The sequence below is a fragment of the Mobula birostris genome, chromosome 19, assembly GCF_030028105.1.
Source record: "Mobula birostris isolate sMobBir1 chromosome 19, sMobBir1.hap1, whole genome shotgun sequence".
Classification (NCBI taxonomy): Eukaryota; Metazoa; Chordata; class Chondrichthyes; order Myliobatiformes; family Myliobatidae; genus Mobula; species Mobula birostris.
In genome coordinates this window covers 24,236,644-24,253,672 of record NC_092388.1, presented here as the reverse complement: position 1 = coordinate 24,253,672, position 17,029 = coordinate 24,236,644, and positions in this window count along the sequence as shown.

The following is a 17,029-nucleotide window of genomic DNA, read 5'->3' as shown; positions in this document are numbered from 1 at the left end:
ACTGTTACCATCAGGTAGGAGACACGGAAGCCTGAAGGCACACACTCAGCGATTCAGGAACAACTTCTTCCTCTCTACCATCCAATTCCTGAATGGACATTGAATCTTTGGACACTACCTCACCTTTTTTGATATGCGGTATTTCTGTTTTTGCACATTTTAAAATAATCTATTCAATATACGTAATTGATTTACTTGTTTATTTATTGTTATGTTTTATTTTATTTATAATTATTATTTTTCTCTCTCTGCTAGATTATGTATTGTATTGAACTGCTGCTGCTAAGTTAACAGATTTCACGTCATATGCCGGTGATAATAAACCTGATTCTGATTCTGATACTCTGGTCCCCATCCCTCTGCAACTCTAGCTTAAATATCTCTATGCAGCACAAGCAAACCTTCCTGAAAGGATATTCGTCCCTTTCTAGTTTAGGGTGCAAATTATCCCTTCTGTACAGGTTCCACCTTTACTGGAAGAAAGGCCAATGATCCAAAAATGTGAAGCTCTTCATCCTGTTCCACCTCCTTAGTCACCTGTATGACCTTCCTGTTTCTGGCCTCACTAGCATGTGGCATCATTAGCATTCCTGAGATCAGAACCTTGTCCTTTAACTTAGACCCAATTCTGTGAACTCACTTTGCAGGACCCCATTTCCCTTCCTACCCATGTCATTAGTACTGACGTGGACCACAACCTCTGGCTGATCACCAACCAAGTTAAAAATGCTGTGGACTCGATTCGAAATGTCATTGGCCCTGGCAGGTAGAAAGCAACATACTATCTGGGAATCTCATTCTTGACCACAGAACCTCTGGTCTGTTCCCCTAACCAATGACTTCCCTATCTCCACAGCTGGCCTCTTCTTCCCACTTCCTTTCTGAGCCGCAGAGCCAGACTCAGTGCCAGAGACCTGGTCACTGTGGCTTTGCTGTACTAGGTCATTGCCTCCAACATTATCCAAAGTGGTATATCTATTATTGAGGGAAACGGACACTGAGGTACTCTGCACTAGCTTCCTATCTCATTTTCCCTTCTTGACAGTCATCCAATTTCCTGTGTCCTGCACCTTCCTGAATGTCCTGTCAATTAACCCTCAACCTCCGGAATGATTTAGAGTTCATCCAATTTGAGTTCCAATTCCTTAACACACTCTGAAAGTGTGCAGTGAGATGCACTTCTTTCAGGTATAGTCGTCAGGGATTCTGGAACTCTCCTTGCCTTCCCACATCTCTCAGGAGGTGCATTCCACTATCCGGCTTGTCAACCCTACTGCTCTAAACGTGCAATAAGAAAGAAAGAAAAGATAAACAAAAAAATCTACCTACTGCATTTGCCTCTCTTCACCAAATCCTCTATCAGACAATGTCAAAACTCTCCACTCTAACACTGGCCCACTTTGCTCAAACTGAATTTTTTTTTTATTGGCTCCTGCCATGTATCTCATCGGGCACAATTCAACGTCTCCTCAGGAACTGTAGCACACAGAATTTCTCAGCTACTCCTGCTCACTTCTTTTGAACTCTCTCCCCTGCTATGCAATACAACTTATCCTCAGAAAATGTGGCACACAGGTGAACCTGGTGAAGGGACCTCTGAATTTATAAACATGGGCATATTGAATAAACATATTTCCAGAGAGTGCTGTCTAGGCCTGTCTTCAGTGGTAAACTTAGAAGATCTAGGAATCTTTCTAGTTTTTTTTAGAATTCCACAACTTGAGCCCTTTGACACCAATGTATTAAAGCTGAAAGTATGGATACATTAATCACCGACACTTAGATTCATAAAGGAGAAAGCGTTAGACAGGCGTCTATATCTTTCAACACCTGAGGATATACAAAAGAGCTTTGCACCCAATTGAGTATTTCTTTGGTTAAAAGTTCAAAGTAAATTTATTATCAAAATACACATACGTCTCTGAGATTCATTTTCTCGTTGGCATTCACAAAGATGCACAATGGAATCAATAAAAAAACTCACACAAGATGGACAAGCAACCAGTGTTCCAAAGATGACAAAACTGTGCAAATACGAAAAAAGAAAGCAAATAAAGTAATAACAAATAAATAAGTAACATATATCAAGAACATAAGATGAAGAGTGCATCTCTGACAGTGCAGCAGTCCTCCAGCACCAGACTAGAATGAAAATTTAGAGTTACATGCTGCATTTGTTGGGAATGATTTTTATGCTACTGAGGCATGAATCACAGAAGGTTGGTTTGCAGGTGCAGCAGGCTACCAAGAAGGCAAATGGAATGTTGGCCTTCATTGCTAGAGGGATTGAATTTAAGAGCAGGGAGGCTATGCTGCAACCATACAGGGTACTGGTGAGCTCGCACCTGGAGTACTGTGTGCAGTTCTGGTCTCCTTACTTGAAGAAGGATATACTGGCTTTGGAGGCAGTGCAGAGTTCACCAGGTTGATTCCAGAGATGAGGGGGTTCGACTATGAGGAGAGATTGAGTCGCCTGGGACTGTACTCACTGGAATTCAGAAGTATGAGAGGAGATCTTATAGAAGCATATAAAAGTATGAAAGTGATAGATAAGATCGAGGCAGGACAGTTGTTTCCACTGATAGGTGAGACTAGATATAGGGAACATAGCCTCATGCTTCAGGGGAGTAGATTTGGGATGGAGATGAGGAGGAACTGCTTTTCCCAGAGGGTGGTGAAACTGTGGAATTCTCTGCTCAATGAAGCAGTAGAGGCCACCTCAGTTAATATATTTAAGACAAGTTTGGATAGTTGGGGAATTAAGGGTTATGAGGAAAAGGCAGGTAGGAGGAGATGAATCCATGGCCAGATCAGCTATGATCTTATTGAATGGTGGAGCAGGCTCGATGGGCCAGATGGCCGACTCCTGCTCCTGTTTCTTATGTTCTTATGATGGAAGTGACCATAATAACAGTACTGAAAACACAGTATCTGAAAAACTAGTTTGCACACTAAACAGTGAATCCCAAAACAAACTTCTCTAGTACATTCCTGTCAACAATCTGGCCCAAATTGTGACACGATTGATGTGTAATGGACACAATTCCATACATCAGGGCTAAAGTCTTTCTACTTTTCAATAAATATCTATCTGTTTTCAAGGTCCCATTACTTTAGGTATTTCTCCACCTAATTGAGGTCCTGAACTGTTAAAATCACAATGGATTTTTGCTGTGACTGAGTCAGTTTTTGCTTTGATTTTCTGAAGAGAATGTTGCACCTGCTCTAATCATTGCTGTCATCCAGAATAGTTTTATCACAGCACAGCAGAATCAATATGACCATAAAAAATTGCCCAGTGTGCTCTCAGTATCCTTTAATTAGAGCATAATCTGTGCATTAGATAGTAGGATCTGCAGCTAAATCATTCATTCATTAAGAGGTCAGTGTTTCAGAGATTTTGTAATTTGTTTTAGTCAAAGATATGTTATGAAATGAACTATCCTACAAATTCAAAAATTTATCAACGAGTTCATTCAAAAAGAGGTAGTATTGTGATTGTGTTACTTTGTGGCATTAATATATTAAATTATCCTTTGTTTTTCATTAAATTAGTGACAATGTAAGCATGATGTATGTGATTTAGAAAGGAGATGCACTCAAAATAAATGCAGCAAATTTCCTTCTCACTGTCTCTTCAAGTATAGTGCTTCATTTGGAACGTGGGACGAACAAATTTGATCTTTGTACTTGGACTAATGTTAGAATCCACAAATGTTTAACCAGAGGTATGTGAAGCTGATTAATTTTAACTGCTTTTAGAGGGCTCTGTTGCACATCATTAATATTGTTTAATTGTTAATGTGATATGTACACAAAGATCCATGACCTCAATCTATTTCTTTTCAGTTTATAATTGGAAGTAAATGTCCTTGCCTATTTTTGGCAAATCATCCTTTTCCACTACCAATACCAGTTTATACATTTATCTCAAGTTATCTATCTTTCTTGACATTTATTACAAAATCAAAATAACTAAGTCACTCCCGCATTTGAAGGGGCCAAGAAGTTAGTGGCAGACAGGCAGCTGACCAAAATGTACATGCTTGTGTTTCAATGGGGGGGGGGGGGGGAGAGAGAGAGAGAGAGAGAGAGATTAGGCAACCTGGTACTCTCCAGTACTGTAAAAACAGTCTACACCCCAACCCCCATATCTATAATTATCTGTCTTCTTTTTAACAGTGACACCAAATTTAATCAGTTGTATTATATTTGAAAATGGATTTACCCAAGTGAACCCTCTGGATATAAAAATGACATGAAAATGAACAGCTTTAGAGGTGAAATCTCAGAAATTATTGGTCTGAAAAATTGAACCCAATAATGGATGGAGAGTTTAATTACGAAGAACATTAGCGGGTAATAATTTGGGTTCAAAATAGAAAAAAAGTGTATGAGTTTAAAATACCTAATGGCAATGTGCCTAATTGAAACCCAGACAGAATGTAAATTGCTTTGGTTACAGATGCTCTGCTATTACAGTGTACAGCTTGTCTGTCTGTCCTACTCTGCCAAAGTATTAGCTGCCTTGTCTTTGGAGTCCCAGCTCGGTGTATATGGCTGGAGATGTCTCCGTGTGTAACAGATTGGCAGCTACCGATCAACAATGCCAATTGCTTTTTAACGGATGACATTTTTAAGGTATGTATCAGGAAAAGATTCATTTTTGTACTTTGTTAAAACTTGTAGGTATGTAAAAACAAGCTAATTCAACAGTAGTTGATTTCTTCTGAATGGATAAATCTGCCCTCACATATGGGGAGTCATGTCTTAGATGGATACACTAACACTGCACACGCATGTCCGAGTAATTTGAGAGGTGACAAGTAGTAAGTGTGGGGTACTTGAGAAAAACTTGAGTATTGACTGAGGGGCAAGAATTTAAATCCCACTACAGCAGCTGGAAGATTTAAATTTAAATAATTAAATACACTTGGACCAAAAAGCCGTGGTTCATATTAATGACCATTTATTAGTCAGTTATTTATTGCAATCCAATTGTACTAAAAATCCATCTGTCTCACTAATTCACTTCAGGTGGGGTTGGGTGGGAGGGGGAGATGGGAAAACCTTTCATTCTTATCCAGTCTGGCCAGGCCCTCCAAATGGTTGATTCTATGTTACCTCTTGGAATACCTCAACCTGTCATCCTATGGGCAAATTGACTGAGATAAAACTAGATGATTTGGCATCTCTAATTTCCGAATACTATCATGCAATTTCTAAATCTGCTGTGGACAAGGTTTGAGAAGTAAGTTTATGGATGGCATGAAATTAGGAGTTGTTAAGACCATAAGACATAAGAACAGAGTTAGGCCATTTGGCCCATTGAATCTTCTCCACCACTCCATTATGACTGATTTATTATTCCCCTCAACCCCATTCTCCTGCCTTTTCCCCCCATAATCTTGTATGCCTTTACTAATATTGTTGATAGTAAAGAATGTTATCATAGGTTACAGGGGGATCTTGATGAGTTGAGGAAATGGTCTGAGGAGTGGCAAATGGATTCCAACACAAATAAGTGTGAGGTGATGCGTTTTTCACAGTGAAATCAGTGTAGGACGTATTCTATGAATAGTAGGGCACTGGGGAGTGCAATAGGACCAAAAGGACGTAGGCATACAAGCACAGAGTTCATTGAAAGTGACACCGAAAGGTAGATGTGGTAGTGAAAAGAGTACTTAACATGCTGGCCTCCAGTCAGGGCATTGACTACAGGAGCTGGGACATAATGTTACAGTTGTATAAATAGTTGCTCAAGTTGCCCTTGGAGTACTTTGTAAACTGGAATGAGTGCAGAATATATGTTGCCAAGATTAGAGGCCTGTGTTAATATGGAGAGGCTAGGTCTTTAAGTCCTTGGAACATAGCAGAATAAGGGACAACCTTATAGAGAAATTCTTAAAATCCTAAGAGACATGGATAATGTGAATGGTAATAGTCTTATCCCAAAACTAGGGGCATAGAATTAGGGGGAGAGGGAAAAGATTTAAAACGGACCTAAGGGGAAACTTATTCACACAGAGAGTGCTGGGTATATGGCATGAGCTATTGGAAGAAGTGATTGAGCCAGGTACAATAGTATCATTTAAGAAACTCCTGGATATGTATATAGGGGGATAGGGCTTATGGCATATGGCCAAAGTCAGGAAATTCAGACTAACTGGGCAAGAACTCTGATCAGCATGGTCTTATTGGGTTTAAAACTCTGTATCTATGCTGTATTGTCCTTTGACTCTGAGTAAATGACAGAGATTTATCGCTGGGATTAATTAATAGCTGCATTCTTATTGCATCACGTCATTATCAGGATACTGGTAAAGCAAATTAATGAACCATGTTCATTATCTTTCTAACATTTCCTGTTTTGCTATGAAAACAATGCATTGATATGCTTGTCGAATGTTCTGCTGTTCCTGATTGGGATGGATGGGGCTTCCAGTGTTACACTTCTCAATTCAAAAATGCTTGTACAATTTACACATTTACCTTGCAATCTATTCATTACTTTTTCAAGGACTACTTATGCCATTCCCCAACAGAACCAGGCGACAATGTGCTCTTCTTCTGGGTATTCTTCAAATAGTTTTAATTATATTTTCTTTCTGTCTCTTTTTAATCTCTGCTAACCACTCTTTCCCTTGAGTGTCTCAAAATTAGATTAGTGCTGTTTACTTCACAGCTATACCGTTGAAAATGTATAACAGCTGTTTGAGGCATTTGTATTACTCCAGAAAGTCATTCTTAGATGAATTTCTTGGATTGAAAATTAGTTAATAAACAGAAAGTGAAGAGAGGGAATAATTTTTTTTCTCTCTGGTTGCCAGACTGAACGGTGGTTAGGATTTCACAGTCCTGATCAGTTATTTGGCCAAGAGGAGGAAATGTATTTTCAAATTTGTTGCTGATACAGAATCAGGCAGGATTGTGAGGAGGATAAAGAGAGTTCTCAAAGTGATAGACAAGTAAAGTGAAATAATGAAGATGAGATAAGGAAAAGAAAGTGGTCCGTTTTGAGGTCATCCACTTTGCTGCTGAAAACAGACAAGCAGACTTTTTTAAGTGTTTCAAGTAAGGAAACATTTATTTTCAAAGTTGCCTAGCTTTCAGATGTATGCATATCGTTGAAAGGTGACATGGGTTCTGTTATGTTTTGTAACTCTAAAACATGAAACTAATTGAAAGTAAAAACATGGAGCTGGGAATAATGTACCTTAGTTTCATTTTTCACTTTCACTTGTCGTGTCATGCTCTGAAATCATAATCTTCCAATCTTTTTATCACAGTTTTGAGATTTTGAAGATATTTATTGCCATCCCTACTGGTAACAATTATGCCATTCAGGTAACACTGAGTGCTTGGGCAGCATTGCAGCTCCTGGACTACAGGCAAAGTTCATGTCCAAAAATAAGCCTTTTATAGTGACACACATCAAAGTTGCTGGTGAACGCAGCAGGCCAGGCAGCATCTCTAGGAAGAGGTACAGTCGACGTTTCAGGCCTCCCTCCAACTTTCAAATCTCTTACTAACTCTTCCTTCAATTAGTCCTGACGAAGGGTCTCGACCTGAAACGTCGACTGTACCTCTTCCTAGAGATGCTGCCTGGCCTGCTGCATTCACCAGCAACTTTGTGTGTTGCTTGAATTTCCACCATCTGCAGAATTCCTGTTGTCCTGTTATAGTGATAAAGTTCGTTGTGAGTATTTATGGTTAGAAAAACTTTGGACTCTTCTTCCATCACCAACTGTAAGTAGGCCTCAGCTGAATCCACTTTGCTGAAATACTTTCCGCCAGAAATGTTTGCAAAGATATGTTATCCTAAGCTGAGGGTATTGATCCACTTTCAGTAGTGGGTTGGTAGTGGCTTTAAGATCACCACAGATCCTGACAAACCCATGGGACATGATGCTCATATGGACACCAGTGAAAATTTGACATCCTTGTGCCAAGATCACATCAGACTGTTTAGCAATTTGACTAGCTCGTGCTACAACATTGATGGAAACCGAAGACTCTTGAAATTGCTTGATCTATGGAGCCATAAATCATAGGAGCAGAATTAGGCCAATTGGCACATTGAGACTGCTCTGCCATTCCATCATGCCTAGTTTATTATCCCCCTTAACCCTATTCTCCTGCCTTCTTCTCTTAACCTTTGACATCCTTACTAATCAAAAACCTATGCACTTGCACTCAGTAGAAAGAATTAAAGAAAGTTAACTTTAGGAAGAAGTGCTCTACAGAAAATTTCAGAAGAGTGCAGGTTTTTGTCTCTTATTTGGGATGGTTGTTAGGACTTTTGAAAGAACAGAAGCAGATTGTACCCTAATTGTATCCTGTCCTTAAAGTATGTTATCTTATGACAGTATGTAATTAGAAAGGGAACGTGTGATTAGAAGCCTTCTCATTGTAAACCTCTAATTTTAACAGACTTTCCTCCAGTATATAATAATGAGTTATGATTGCCTCAACCCCTTTACTTGTCTATGTAATTATACTCCTCAACTTGAGTCACACGTGCATGTGAAGTAAATTTGACTTTAGAAGATAGGCACTGCAGCTATAATGAATATTAAATTATTTGTGAAGCATTATGGTTCTTTGACCGTGCTCTGTGCATCTACTTAAACTTATCTTTATTGTTAGCAATTTTGATTCTAATACTGATCTTGAATGCACCAAATTGTCACAAACAGCAATCCAATGTGATGTGGGATAAGGAATAAATATTAGAACATAGCAGAGTGCAGGCCTTTTGCCATGATGTTGTGCTGACATATATAAGTCTAACCCCTCCCTTCCACATAGACCATAACCTTCTTTTTTTTTATCCACATGCCTATCTAAGTGTCTCTTAAATGTCTTTGATGTCTGAGACACAACTATCACCTGTAGCATTGCATTCCAAGAACTTTCCACTCTATGTTAAAAAAAATGCTACATCTGAACCTTTGACATCTTCCTTAAACTAAATTCCTCTACTCACATTCAAAGCATGTCCTCTGTCATAGCCATGGTCACATGGGAAAAAGGTGCTGGCTCTCCATGCTGTGTCAATATCTCTATTACCTAAGACACTCAAAGAACTCCCAAGCTCTTCTACACATAATGGCCATGAAATCTTCTGCACCTATCTGATGAAAGTCTACAACCATGTTTTCCATCTTCTGGTAGTGCAGTATTCCCTCAGTTCCACACCCAGACCACAATAGAGAATGTGGAGCTAGATCTCAATGGTAATTTCAGACTTGAAGTAGGCATGATTCTACTTTATCTTGGCCTCAGTTCAGTCAGAGCTCTACTTGCCAAACATTCAGAGTGGGATAATCATCCACCTTTTCTTCAAGTGTCTATGTACCTAAGAAACAGGTATCACTGAAAGGCTAATGAACTCTTTTTTTCCTATGCAACACAGAACTAAATACAGCAAGAATGATTTTCCTAGCTTGATGCTATTTCTGGTAGAACTCAGTAGTCAGAAAGCATCTATGAAAGGGAATAAACAGCCAATGTTTCAGGATGAGACCCTTCATCAGGTCCTTGATGAATGGTCTCTGCCTGAAATGTCGACTGTTTATACCATTTCATAGATGCTGCCTGACGCTGAGTTCCTACAGCATTTTGTGTATTACTCAAGTTCTCCAGCATCTCTTCTGCTTAATGATGCTATTTCCAATGGTCTCTAAGGCCTCACAGACCTGTGACTGACAGTGTTTTCATCGTGTTTAGGAACGTGTAAAGATAGAAAGCAGGGGTTTATTCAACTGTGATTTATCACTCCAGCTTGAATGCCCTGAAACCAGGTGTGTGGTTTATGTTCCATTAAGATTAAAGCTAATAGCAGAATTGAGCAGAGGTCTCTACTCCTATGTGTTTGAAGAAAGACTGAGGGGACCATGAGAAGGCAACCTTATTGATTGAGTCGAGTTAGAAAAAGAATCATTGGTGTACCTGACTGTGCCAAGCTCAGAAAAGGGAGAAGGATTCTCTGAAATTGCACATTCTGCCTCTGTTACACTTCAACCCCTGAGTAGAACTTGTACCAAAAGCAGCAGTAATGTTGCTTTTAGTGTGGACAGGAGGATATATGGGCAAAATACTCAGATCTGATCGAATAAGAAACTTCGATTCATCAGTGTCAGTTTAAGACTCTTTTGTCAGAATAGACTTTCCCACATTCCAGCTGCTTCCCTCTGCTAAAGGAGACGACAAAATATAAACTCTGCTCCTATGCACTGTTCAAAAATTCATTCTGTAAAATAAGAGTTAGAATCCTATAAATAGGAGAATAATGCAATGCAGGAAGAAGTTATTCAGACTCTTCCACCTCAGTTGCTGGTGAAATATTAGAATTATTCTGTCAGTCTTACTCTTCTGCTCTGTCCCTAAGAACTACGTTATTTTTAAACTTTATTTTCCTCCCAATATCATATTACCGAATCTACATCCACCATTTTCCAAAGATTTTAATTTTAGATTACCAAAGCATCTTTAAAAAAATGCTAAGATCAAATCAAATAAGAACCCTTGGATTTGTCAGTGTTGGTATCGGATTTTATTGTCCGTACACCTGCTCATTAATGCAACTGTCTAATCCTGCAATCGTGTCACAACAACTCAATGCATAAAACATGAAGACATAGTCAAGAGTTCAGTTATCGTTCAGACCAAGTAATAAAATGGGGAATAAATATGATCTAAGTGACTTTGACCATGGAATAATTGTTGGTGCCAGACAGGGTGGTTTGCGTATCTCAGAAACTTGATCTCCTGGGATAGTTACTCTTAGCGGTCTCCAGAGTTTACAGATAATGGTGCGACAAACAAATAACGTGCAGTGAGCGGCAATCCCACGGGCAAAAATGCTTTGTTAATGAGAGAGGTCAGAGGAGAATGGCTAGACTGGTTCAAACTGACTAGAAGGTGACAGGAACTCAAATAACCATGCCTTACATGTGTGAAGTGCAGTACAGCATTTCCTCCTGAAGTCTATAACCTCCTTAAATTTTCTCTAGATTACAGAGAGATATACCAAATTATGAGGGGTATAGAGAGGGTAATTGCAAGCAGGTTTATTTCACAAAGATTGGGTGAGACTAGAATTGGATGTCGTGGGTTAAGAGTGAAAGGTGAAATATTTAAAGAGAACATGAGGGGCAGTTCCTTGAGTCAGAGGGTGGCGAGAGTGTGAAACAAGCTGCCTCCAAAAGTGGTGAGAGTGGGTTTAATTTCAACATTGAAGAGAAATTTGCAAAGGCTCTTCAGTCCACGATGTCTGTGCTGATCAAGATGTCAGTCCACACTAATTCAATCTGCCTACACATGATCCACACAAATTTTCTGCCTGTTGTGTATCTGTCTCAATGCTGGTTAAACATTGCTCTCCCATCTGCTTCTACCATTTTCCATGGCAGCACATTCCAGGAAACTATTATTCTCTGTGTAACTCTTAAACTTTCTCCCTTTCACTTTAAAACTATGCACTATAATATTTGACTTTTCCACTCTTTGGAGTAAGACTTTTAGAAAATTGCACATAAGCTAGACACATCAATCGATAAATCCTCAAAGCAGAGTCCAACTTCCATCGCAGCAAAGGGTTATTGGAATAGAGGAAACTCAGCCAGCTCCATCAGGGGCACTAACCTCCTCAATATCGGGGACAGCTTCAAAAGCCAATCCCTCAAAAAGGCGCAACCACCATTAAGGACTCCCCTCACCCAGAACGAGTCATCTTTTTCATTACTGCAGTCAAGATTGAGATGCAGATGCTTGAAGAGACACGGTCAACATTTCCCTCCACACTCAGAAGGTCTATGAACCCATGGACACTACCTCACTATTTTCTTTCTTACTTTGCTCTCCATTTGTGTTACTTATTTCATTATATATTAATTATTTCATTATGTGTGTGTGTATATGTATGTAGATGCATGTGTATATGTGTATTCTGTATATATGTGTAATATATACATAGTTCCTTGAAACAGTATTTGGCCCGCTCAGCGATTTTTATATATAACTGTCTCATTTTCTAAACTTAAAATATATTGAAGTAGGATTTCTTGAGCTAATCCACAAAACGTTGTGCATCATGTCAAATCAAAAGAAAAAATCCAAAACCTGTCAACAATTTATGAAAAATTAAAAACCAAAATTGTGAGGTTGAAAAAGGATTCATCCCCTTTGTAATTACTATGAGGGGTGATTGATAAATTCGTGGCCTAAGGTAGAAGGAATCAATTTTAGAAAATCTAGCACATTTATTTTTCCTACATTTACACACTTAGTCCAGCAGTCGCGGAGCATATGGATCCCTTCTTTGTAGAAGTCGGCATCTTGGACCTCCAGAAAGTGGTCCACAGCAGGGGTGATTGATAAGTTTGTGGCCTAAGGTAGAAGGAAATGAGGAGAAACTTCAAAATTTCTGCATTTTCACTCAAAGAATTGAACTGTATGTGCATGTAACAAGAGCTGTATAACTCATCTCCTTCTACCTTAGGCCAGGAACGTATCAATCACCCCTGCTGTGGACTACCTGGAGGTCCAAGACACTCTCATTACATGTACGTGCAGTTCAACTCTTTGAGTGATAATGCAGAAAGTTTGAAATTAATAACACTTCTTCTACCTCAGGCCACGAACTTATCAATCACCCCTGCTGTGGACCACTTCTACAAAGAAGGGATCTATATGCTCCATGACCACTGGACTATGTGTGTACATGTAGGAGGGGACTATGTTGAAAAATAAATGTGCTAGGTTTTCTAAAATTGACTCCTTCTACCTTAGGCCATGAACTTATCAATCACCCTTCATGTACTAAATTTCCTGAGGTGCAATATACCATATTACCTTACCAACTCACACAATTTGTTGATGAGGAGAATTGGAGGAACACCTGTTTTCAATGAATTCATAAGAATAAATAACCCCTCTCTCTGTTAAGTCCAACAGTATGGTAGATTTTCGACAGAATGAAGACAAAGAAGCATTTGAGACAAGTCAGGAAAATGGTAATAGAGAAGCACAAACCTGGGGAAGGGTATAAGACCATATCAAAGGTACTGAACATACCTCGGAACTCAGTGAAGTCCATCGTGAAAAAGTGGAAAAAATATGAATCTACAGCCACACTGCCTTGGTCAGGCCGCCCCTCTAAATTTAGTCGCCGGAGAAGAATTGTACTTATAAGAGAGGCTACTGTGACACCAGCAGTTACTCTGATTGAACTGCAGAAATCAGTGGCTGCAATTGGAGACTAGGTTCATGGCTCCATAATCTATAAAGCCTTGTACAAGATGGGTATTCACAGACAAGTAGCAAGAAGGAAGTCCTGGCCAAAAAAAAAATGCATGTCCATACCCATAAAGACTTTGCAAAGAACTGTCTAGTAGATGCTATAAATATGTGGAAGAAAGTCTTGTGGTCGGATGAGACTGAAGTGAACATTTTGGCCTCAACACGAAGCAGTACATGTGGTTTAAATCTAATACTGCACATCAGCCAGGTAACTCCATTCCTACTGTAAAATCGCGTGGGTTTAGTATCATGCTATGGTGATGCTTTTCAGCCTGATGGGAAGATGAATATTGCTAATTACAGAGACATCCTGAATAAAAACCTGCTAGCCTCTGCCAGAAAGCTTAAACTGGGGAGGCAGTTTATCTTTCAGTTGACAATGACCCAACGCTCATTGCCAGAGCAACCATGGAGTGGCTTCAGATGAAGAAAATTGATATCCTTGAGTGGACCAGTAGAGCTCTGACCTTATCTCGATTGAACATCTCTGGCAAGATCTCAAGATTGCTGTCCACTGTCTCTCCCCAATTAATCTGACACTGCTTGAGCAATCTTGCAAGAGGGAATGGGGAAATCTTGCTCCATCACATTGTGCAAAGCTAATAGAGACTGATACAAAAAGACTACTGGCAGTAATAGGTGGTTCAACTAAGCACTGAGCAAAGGGGGTTGAATACTTCTGAAGTGCTGACATTTCAGTTTTTGTTTTTTTTTAGTTTTTCATACTTTTCAATGTTTCCTGCTTTTTGGGCTCAACTGTAAAAAAGAAGACTGTGATTCATACATAAAATTTTCAGTTAAATTGAGCAAAACCTGATATATATATATATATACTTACACGTACATATATAGTATATTTCTTATTGTAATTTATTATGTGTTGCAATGTACTGCTGCTGCAAAACAACAAATTTCACAGCATACGCCAGTGATGTTAAACCTGATTCTGATTAGAGGATGTTTCCAGTGGGGATTAGGAGAGAAAATTTACATTCCCACTTCATGCTAAATCCATGGCCTATGGCATCTGCAATGGCTCAAAATCTCAAAACTATCAGGAGTTAAGACAAGCACAGTAGGAATGGAAGAAGAAGCTCAACACCTCCTAAATGACCTGCTTGCCCACCCCTCCCAGTAAGTATTTCTTGCCCAATTTGTGGATGTCTGAGAATCACCCATGTCTGAGCAGGAGTGGAAGCACATTATTCCTGATCCTGAGAGAGGAAAAAAAAACATTGTTATGTTTTATTTTTCTTTATCAGTAATAGATATTTCCCTGGCACACTGAGTATTTTTTTATGAGAGAGAAAAACGCTGTTCAGGCATTGAGTCTGTGTCTGCTCATGGAGCAATCCTGTTGTTTCCCATTAATTTCCTTGTATGCAATAATTCCTCAAATTTCCATCAGATTTCCCCAGATTCTGTTATCCACACATACACTATGGACAATATACAATGGCTGTTTAAACTATCAATCATATTGTTTGGATGTGGGAGAAAATCAGAGCACCTGATGACTCAGAAAACGTGCAAACTCTATGCAGACAGCATTACAAATCAGTTTGACCTCGGATTACACGAGCTCTGAAATAACCCCTGTACTGGTTGTGCCACTGCACTTGCCCTTGTTCTTCAAAATGGTTACGTGATCTTTTTGGTCCTCTTGGAAGGTCAGATGGGTTTGGCTTTATCCTCAACTGGATTGATTCAAAAGACAACTTTGCTGACAGTGTCACATTACCTCAGTCCGAGGCTAATCAATCAACCCAGATTATATGTCAGTGGCTGTAAGGTAGACTTGAATCATGGTGCTAAATGATTTAAAATATGTACAGAAGCCAAAATTAATGGCTGGAAACAGACTTGATTTGGAGAATAAGAGAAAGGAATGAAATGAAAAAATATATAATTGGTTATGTTAAACTTCCAGGACTAGAAAACTAGTTTGGCAATATTTAAACCTTATCACTTCATTTAAAAAATACCCTTTGTTCTGGCAAATTTCAGTATAACCAATAGGCAAGCCCCCAGCTTCATGACTTTGTAGGTACTTCAGTGGTAGTCCTCTCACTAGGGTTCTATTTGGCTTATCTTTGCAAGTCCAGGCAACTCCACCTGCTATTTCAGGTATTGATATCTGATTTAGTCTGTATTAGGCTCAGCTGACCCCAAATCTGTGCAATTTATGCTGGGGAAATATTGCTTGTGTTCTTATACAGTATTGCAATGCACATATTTGCACACAAATTTTTCATCAGCTTTCTTTTGGAGTACAAAACTTTTCCGTACTTGATATACAAGGTCTTTCATTTAATGAAATTTGGGAACTCTTACTTGATCCGTCAAATATTTGGATTATACGGAAAAGAATTCGAAGGCAGAATAATGCACCCAACTTGTTATTATGCACACTGAGGGCAGCCAAATTTCTTTTTGCCAAGGTTATATTGTATAGATATGAGCTCCCCCACTGATTATGACGGAGATTCCTTTGGAATCGATGGGAAGAGTTTTGTTCGAGCACTGGGTTTAATGATTATGTTCAGCAGAGTTTGCAAAGAATCTTGTGAGCTTCCTTTATTCATTGGAAATCTGTGAGCCACCAATTCAATCAAAGATTACTTTGCTGCACTTCAGGTATAGAAATAAAGGCCATTGTGTATACAGTTCAGAGATATATAATAATTTTAAAAAAGATAGACCTCAAAGGACATAGTGATTAAAAACTTGATCAATGAGTGAGCTTTCAAGAAACTAAGAAAGACTGGCAGAGAGGTACGGGCATAGGGTTCCTGATTTTGGGTTTTGGAGGCTGATGACATGGTTGCCAAAGGAGGAACAATGAAATTTAGGAAAGATGCAGCGGGGAACATTAGAAGACCATGGCTTTCTTGGAGAGTTTCAGGCCTGGAGGCGATTACAATGATAGAGAGGTGTGAAATCACTGGAAAAACTGGAAGTAAAAAGATGAAAGTTTTAAAACCAGCTGCAGTTCAAACAGGATCAAATGCAGATCAGCAAGCACAAGGTGATGGATGGGGCACAGGCAGCAGATTTTGGATGGCAGCATTTACACAGAACGGGTTAAGGGAGAGTGGATTGAAATATGTGAGTGTTTATCTACAGAGTTGTGAATGAGGACCTTGTTGGAAACGCAACAATTGATGCCTGGCCAGCACTAAAGAAATACAAGATTGCTGGATAAAACTTTCAATCAGAAGATAATGGCTCTCAATGTGGTGCAAGGTAAATGCCACTATTTCACTTGGCAAGGTAAAGCTTCTCAACTGCTGTCTAATGCGGTTGACAGCACAGACAATAAAACCAGTGGTTTGTCAATAGAAAATGACCTTACACTCTGCCCCTCAAGCTTTCTCAGAAAGATGCAATCAAACTCGCAAATAAAAGAACTGTAGATAAAAAAAAGAGATAAACTAGACCTAAATAAACAGCCTGTCAGCCACACAGTTACAAATTGAAAAATACAAGGATCCCTGTATAATTAGAATATTGAAAACAAAACACAATTTTGTAGAGAAAATGAATCCATTCTGATATGGTTTTAATCTCACAAGCCAAAGATATAAGCTAAATTACAGCAGCATTATTCTGTGTAAAAAAAAATCAATGAAGTTGGTTTTCCATAAGGGGCTAGATTAGTATTGTATAAGTATCAATGTGAGAATTGAAGAAACCCAAAGCATTACGTTGCAGTGACTGTACA